Raw genomic sequence first — 7,914 nt, forward strand, 5'->3', positions numbered from 1 at the left:
GGGCAATTAATTGGCCATCTCGGATTTTCAAAAAAAAAAATGATTTTGATTTTTAGCTGTGACATCAATTTTTAAACTTTCTGGCTACCCCCCTAGTACATTAAAATTTGCCATTATTTTTGCTCAGAAATAAAGTTCCGTCAATTTCCTTTCGACTGGGAAAAAACAAAAATGGTAATCTTTCTACAAATATTTTATTTTATTTTTTGAAAATCGCACTACAAACTCTGATTTACAGAATCGGGTTATTAAGCAATATAAGACACATCTGCGAGGACCAGTTACTTCCAAAAAGAGGTTATCTGGGTTTTGGCATATAATATTCTTCTCTTTAACTTCACTTTTGATAACAAAAAAAGAACTTTAATATTACTTGCACACCTGTGACTGTATCATCTCTTAGAGTTCACGAACTCTCAACGGATGAGGGTCGTGTCGTGAGCATGCATGCTCGGACGAAACGTTCCAAGTAAAAAGTGTGTTTGTGTGGCCGTGATCTCGTTCCTGTCTTGGTGCTTTGCCGTCTGTTATTGCAACTGCAATAGAAATGCACTCCGTTGTTTATCTGGCTTTCATTGCATCCAGCGTTGAAAATGATGATTCGCTGATGAAATACCTAGTCACATTACACCACCTTTTGCCTTCCTGAAACTACCAATTATTTTGTTCGTTTATAATTAGTCGGTTCGTAAATATGCTTTGCAAATCGACTGTCGGTTGGTCATTTGAGCTACGTTGATAAACAAGGCAGCTGTGGCAGCTCAAAAGTATGTATAATTTTGCCATTATATTGACGCCTGTGCAAGTAATATTAAAGTTCTTTTTTTTTTTTTGTTATCAAAAGTGAAGTTAAAGAGAAGAATATTATATGCCTAAACCCAGATAACCTCTTTTTGGAAGTAACTGGTCCTCGCAGATGTGTCTTATATTGCTTAATAACCCGATTCTGTAAATCAGAGTTTGTAGTGCGATTTTCAAAAAATAAAATAAAATATTTGTAGAAAGATTACCATTTTTGTTTTTTCCCAGTCGAAAGGAAATTGACGGAACTTTATTTCTGAGCAAAAATAATGGCAAATTTTAATGTACTAGGGGGGTAGCCAGAAAGTTTAAAAATTGATGACGTCACAGCTAAAAATCAAAATCATTTTTTTGAAAATCCGAGATGGCCAATTAATTGCCCATTTCACCACGATCACAACGATGCAAAGGTTTAATGCATTTCCTTCATTCCTTTAGGAGATATAGCACTTCAAAAATCACTCTGCAGAGTGACCTCGTCAAAATGCCCGGGGCTATATCTCCTAAACCGCTGACCGTAGGGGTCCGGCGTTGTCACCATTGACTTCAGGGCATAAGAGAACCCTATAGACAAGATTTCATCAAAATCAAAAATGGTCGGGTGTAAATCTGATAAAATTTTGGTCGATCTATCGTGGAATGCCCCAGATAGTAGATACGGACGGCCTAGTACTGTATCAGCGGCGTTCATTGCTCGTCTAGAAAATCACAGTCAGATTCGAGCGGATGATGTACAAGGACTTGATTCTTTTGGTATCTTGCTCACCAAGTGCAGGAACGCTCTGAGTAGTTGCGGCACACACGAGACTCTTCGCGACCCCAGGACACTGAGAACAATCGTGGGGAAGCTCCCTGGGCTACTGATCAACAAATGGAGACACAAAGTTGATGACATCGAAGAGATTGGAGGTCGAGAAGCGAACTTTGACGATTTGGTCGCGTTTGTAACAAAGGAAGCGAGAGTTGCGTCTAACCCCACATACGGTAAGGACATGTTTGGCGGGAACTCCATGAGTAGGACACCGGTGACACGAACGAGTCCACGGATGAGCTCTGGTCGAGCAGTGGTAACGGCGACTCATGTCACGCCGCGTCCCGAGGAGAGCCACTGCGTATTTTGTAACCGACGAGGTCATGATGTGTGTGAGTGTGAGAGTCTCTCCGCAGTCACGAGTCAACAGAAGCAAAACTTCGTCCGGGAGAAGGCTCTGTGCTGGAGCTGTCTGAAGCAAGGACATCGAAGTCGCGACTGCAGGCGAAGAGCGTCGTGCAGGACATGTGGAAGGCGACATCCAACCTCACTACACTGGGAACGATCTGAACAGTACGTGCGGCAATATCAGCAACAGAGTGGACAGCACCCGGATCGAGACGACACTCAGCATCAAAGGGAGGAACAACAGCCACGAGAAGGACAACAGGGCCGTCAGCATGACCAATCACATGTTGTCCAACATCAGCATGGACGTGGACATGAGCTGAATCACACCCAGCAGCAGCAACGAGAGGGGCCTACCGACGCCGCCAGAGTAACAACATGTCAAACAGCGGGTGAGTCTGAGGCTAGCAAGCCAGTTCTCCCTGTTGTGCCTGTTGTTGTTCGTGTTGGTACGAGTACGTGTCAAACATACGCTTTTCTCGATAGCGGCTCGACACATTCCTTCATCTCCTCAGCGTTGATCAAAGAGCTCAACATTGACAACATGCCACGCAAACAGCTTTCACTGACGACAGTCGACAGAAGCACGAAGGTGGAAACACATGTAGTAGAGGGAGTAACGGTTTCGGACCTACGTGGGCGGCACGCGCTCCGGCTGCCTCCGCTGTTCGAATTGGAGCGTATCCCGGTGGACCCAGAGGAGTTCCCCAGCCACCAGCTCGATGTCAGTAGGTGGGAACATCTCACAGGAGTAGAATTCGAGCAGGCAGACGCCACATGCGTTGGACTTCTCCTCGGTGCCAACGCGTTTCTCAGCATGGAGCCGCTGCAAGTGATACCCAGTCGCAACGGAAGCCCGTATGCTGTGCGCACGAGGTTCGGCTGGATCCTGAGTGGGGTGACGTCTTCCTCAGCCACAGACAGCGGAACAAAGGTCTACAGAACATCGGTGAATGACATCGAAGATATGATACAAGGAATGTATAATCGGGAATACGAAGAGAACCTCAACTCAACGAAGAGAGGCCTGTCTGAGGAGGACAAGAAGTGGCTCACGGTGATGGAGGCGTCCAAGAAAGTTGACAGAGGACACTACCAGTTCAGCATTCCGTTGAAGGATGAAGACGTCGTACTGCCGAACAACCGTGTCCTGGCAGAGAGAAGACTGACGAGTCTAGGTCGCCGAATGAAGAACGATGTTGAGTTCGCTGAGCAGTACCGAGATTCTGTGGAAGAAATGATCGACAAGGGATACGCTGAGCCCGTACCAGTAGCAGACATTCATCGTGACGACGGCAGAGTGAACTACTTGGCGCACCATGGAGTGCGCCACGCGTCAAAGAACCGCATCCGCGTCGTCTATGACTGTGCTATGAAGTACGGCTGTGTCAGTCTGAATGACTGCTTACTGCAAGGCCCCGACATGACGAACTCGCTACTCGATGTCCTGATGCGCTTCAGGATGGAACGAGTCGCCTTCATGGCTGACGTGGAAAGTATGTTCAACCAGGTTCGGGTGCCAGAGTCTGAGCGCGATCTCCTCAGATTTCTGTGGTGGAGAGACGGGCGCCCCGACTCTGGTGTGGTAGAGTATCAGATGACTGTCCATATCTTCGGAGCGAAGTCTTCGCCAAGTGTGGCGTGCTACGCCTTGAGAGAGACGGCGACGGACTTCGCAGAAGAGGTATCACCTGAAGCAGTGAAGACTGTAAACAGCAACTTCTACGTCGATGATGTGTTGAAGAGCACTGACGACGCTGACATGGCCATCTCGTTGGCTCACGACCTGAAGACGCTGCTGGAGAACGGTGGGTTCAGTCTCAAGAAGTTCACCAGCAACAGCTCGGCGTTTATGTCCTCGATCCAGACAGGCGACAGGTCAAAGGCGATGCAGACATGTACAGGAGTCGGTGAAAGTGTACCAGAAGAGCGCGCCCTGGGCGTAGTCTGGGATACAGAGAACGATCTGCTGGGGGTATCTGTCAACGCGACCAGTCTGCGGGCGAAGCCGTTGACCCGCAGAGGCATCCTTTCAGCAGTGAGTTCTATCTACGACCCGCTCGGTCTCGTTTCGCCAACGATAATCTGTGGCAGGAAGATCCTACAAGATCTCTGCAGGACGAGAGAAATCTGGGACAAGGAGATTCCAGCTCAACAGCGCAGCGACTGGATGAAATGGCTATCTCATCTGGATGCTACTCAAGATCTGTGTGTCCCACGGCATCTGAAGCCAGCTGAATTCGGTGGAATGGCGACGCTCCAGATGCATCATTTCAGCGACGCTAGTGAGTGGGCGTATGGTACAGTCACCTATGCTCGCTTCACTGACCAGCAGGGAGATGTCCATGTCGCTTTCGTGAAAGGTACATCACATCTGGCTCCACTGAAGAAAATAACGATTCCTCGTCTGGAGTTGATGGCTGGAGTGACGGCGGTACGTGTTCGGTTGCTGATAGAGGACGCGATGGAGCTCGGTTTGGAGACAGAACATTTCTTCTGGACGGATAGTACTACCGTTCTCGCATACGTGCAGAACACTGCGACTAGATTCCACACGTTTGTCAGCAACATGTTGGCGATCATCCACGATGGATCAAAGACTGAGAACTGGAGGTTCGTGAGAGGTGAAGAAAACCCGGCCGATGACAGTTCCCGAGGTGTTCAGAGTGAGAGGTGGCTTTCTGGACCGGCTTTTCTTCGGCTTCCAGAGGAGCAGTGGCCCATGATGCCTCCAACCAAGGTGAAGATAGCGGAAGAAGACCCTGAAGTGAAGAAGGTGAAGGTCTGTGCAATGAAGGTGTCAGAAGAGAAGATGAAGGATCCAATCGAAGTGCTCATTCGTCATTACAGTAAGAAGCAGGCTCTTCTAAGGGCAGTGGCTTGGCTGCTGAAGGTGAAGAAGAGATTGCAGGAAAGAGCGACAAAATCGCAGGGTCGAGAAACGGAGCGTCCCTCTCGACTTAAGCTGATAGATCTCGAAGAAGCAGAGAACTGTGTCGTTAGGTGGGTACAGGAGCAGAGTTTCCCTGATGAGCTGGAGACACTCCGCAATGGGAAGGAAGTGAAGGGAGCTCTCAGTAAGCTGAATCCATTCCTGAGTGATGGGATCCTCCGAGTTGGCGGACGTTTGAAGAATGCTGATGTCACCCTGGACCAGAAGCACCCAATTGTACTCCCGGATTGCTATTTCGCCGAACTAACTGTTCAACAGGTGCATGAGAAGGTCGGACACTCTGGACGTCAACATGTGTTAGCTGAGATACGGAAACGTTTCTGGATCGTGAAAGGGAACTCGATCGTCAGACGAGTGATTGGACGTTGCCTCGGGTGCCGCCGACGACATCGCCCACCAGAATCTCAGAAGATGGCGGACCTGCCGAGTGACAGAGTCACAGCGGAAGAACCTGTATTCACTCGAACCGGAGTCGACTATTTCGGAGCGTTTTTTGTCCGACAAGGACGGAAGCAGTTGAAGAGGTACGGAGTCGTTTTTACTTGTTTGGCGGTGAGGGCCGTCCACATCGAGGTCGCCGAAAATTTGTCAGGAGATTCATTCCTGTGCGCCTTGCGTAGATTCGTCGCACGGAGAGGTCACGTCAAGGTGCTCAGATCAGACAAGGGGACAAATTTTGTTGGTGCCAGTCGCGAGCTTCGAGAGGAGTTGGAGAAACTGCGAGCCAATGAAGATGTGCTGCATCGTACGCTGTTGAATCAAGGAGTAGAATGGAAATTCAACACAGCCGCAGCGTCCCACCACGGAGGTGTCTGGGAACGACAGATACGCTCAATCCGAAGAATCCTGGGATCATTGCTGGACTCGCAGACGTTCACGGAAGAAACTCTGTTGACTCTATTGTGTGAAGTAGAGGCAATATTGAACAGTAGGCCACTCACCCCAGTATCCTTAGATCCGGTTGATCACGAGCCACTCACTCCCAACCATTTGCTGATTGGTACCGGCAGCGTGGTGATGCCGTTCGGGGTAGTAGGCCAGAGTGACTCAGATAGTGTCAAACGTTGGAAGCAGGCGAGGTATCTCGCGAATCTGTTCTGGAAGCGGTGGCGAGCAGAATACTTACCGTTGTTACAGGAACGACCGTATAGGGTGACAAGGAAAATGACTAACCTTGTTGTAGGAGACGCGGTTCTAGTTGTTGATGATCCTGTGCCGCGAGGCCAGTGGCCATTAGGAGTAGTGGAGCGAGTACGAGTCGGAGCAGACGGATTAGTGCGCTCGGTAGAGATTAAGACCAGAGGCGTCACGCTTCAGCGACCGGTGACTAAGCTGATTAAGCTGTAGGCGAGATCGTGTACTCTGTATGGAAGATGTTCCTGTGCGTCATGTTCGTGTCGTAGACTAAGGTTGAAGCCATGTATTGCGTGGTGGCTTCAAGGGGGCGGGTGTAGTTGCCCTCTAGCTATAGCAGCAGTCTAGCGCCGGCAGTCACGCTATAGCAGCGGTTTAGCGTTCGATCGTCGCGACATCTATATTAGTTAAGCGCCGATAGTCACGCTATAGCAGCAGTTTGGCGTTCGATCGTCGCGACATCTATACTGACCGAGTGTGATTACGCGTGGGTATTTACAAGTACTCGAATGTGGCAGGTACTTTAAATACTCGAATACCATTCTGATGAATATTTCCACGGTTTTCTTTGAATGCTATGAACAATATTTTGTACAACGTTTTCCGAAACAAATAATTCTGCGTTTTGTGTTTCACGTTTTCGAATCTAAGAACCTAAAACATTGTGACGTGTCAGCATTTTCGGTATGATAGTGGTGGACACTGTCGTGTTCCTGCCACGCCCGTTTTGTGCGACTGCGGCCGACATTCTTGTTCAGGATTGTTTCTGAGGATGGTTTGATTTCCCTGGCGCTAATGAGTGAGTTTAGGAAGTGAAATCTTGCATAACTCTATGTGGATTGAATCAGATAAATGCCCGTTGTTGATGGTGATATGAAACTAGCAGATTTACCGTGATCTCTGTCTGATATCAGCACTTGAACTCTGCGCTGGATTTGTATTTGTTTGCCGCATTTCATGTATGTAGAGCTAAAGGTCCGCGATAAGGCCTAGAAACTAGAAAGTATTTTGAGAATGTTATTTTGTTTAAGGCTGTGAATAGCCAAGCCAAAGGTGTTTCAGGTTTGTCCGTGTTTGAGTACCAAACTGATAACTTTGTTTCTGCAGGAATAATATGAAGAGACTGTTTCGACCGTGTGTCAGAGGGAATCAGCCCCCCAGTTAGTCCGGCATGAGGTGCACACAGTCAGTAAGTTTAACCGATTGAACTGGTCGTTTTCAGTCTTATGATAGTATGTGCCTAGTATGTGCTACTTGCAGTCGAAATGTGTCAAGGACGAACGAGTATGGGTCATGTCAAGGTCTAATCGTCAGATCGAGTGTGGCTCAGTTGTTGTGTTAGGGAAGAGCTCACTGCTGCTATATGTGACGATTGTTCTGACGTGTTGCAGAAACGGATCTATAGACAAGATGAATACAAGGTCCTGTGTTTGACTACACCTGTTTTGGGACGGAGACATGCCGGAACTAACAGGGCCCACGAGCGAGAAGATGTGGCGAGGAGCCGGCGTCTCTGACGCCAAGACCTGGATCCCTAACCCAGCCGATCACGCCAGGTACGACAAGGCCTTATTCATCCAAAATCGTATTAAGTGGCAGGGACCTTTAAAAGTAAATCGAATCCATATCATTCCTAAATCCATATCCATATTTTTATTGGCGGTCAATGCGTCACCTCTAGATTTTTTTGTGGACTGCTGTGTTAATTATTCTTAAAAAGGTATTTGCCGGAATAATAATTGTTTATTTTTCCATAACTTAAATGCTCCCGCTCTGTTGGTGAATGGCGATCATCCTAATAGTATTGTGCATTAACTCATATGCAGGGGCTCCGCCACAGGGGGGGTCGGGGGGGGGGGGGGGGGGG

The 7,914-nt window shown here is 48.3% G+C and overlaps 1 long non-coding RNA gene across 1 annotated transcript; it reads left to right on the forward strand.

Annotated features, from left to right (window-relative positions):
• The first annotated feature begins 6,789 nt into the window (after positions 1–6,789).
• On the forward strand, positions 6,790–7,482 carry LOC122371163. Its single transcript, XR_006254670.1, has 2 exons — positions 6,790–7,236; positions 7,439–7,482. It is a non-coding gene; the product is annotated as an uncharacterized LOC122371163 (long non-coding RNA).
• The last annotated feature ends 432 nt before the right edge of the window (positions 7,483–7,914 follow it).

Source organism: Amphibalanus amphitrite, unplaced genomic scaffold (assembly GCF_019059575.1).
Source record: "Amphibalanus amphitrite isolate SeventyFive unplaced genomic scaffold, NRLGWU_Aamphi_draft 001212F_arrow, whole genome shotgun sequence".
In the NCBI taxonomy this organism is placed as follows: domain Eukaryota; kingdom Metazoa; phylum Arthropoda; class Thecostraca; order Balanomorpha; family Balanidae; genus Amphibalanus; species Amphibalanus amphitrite.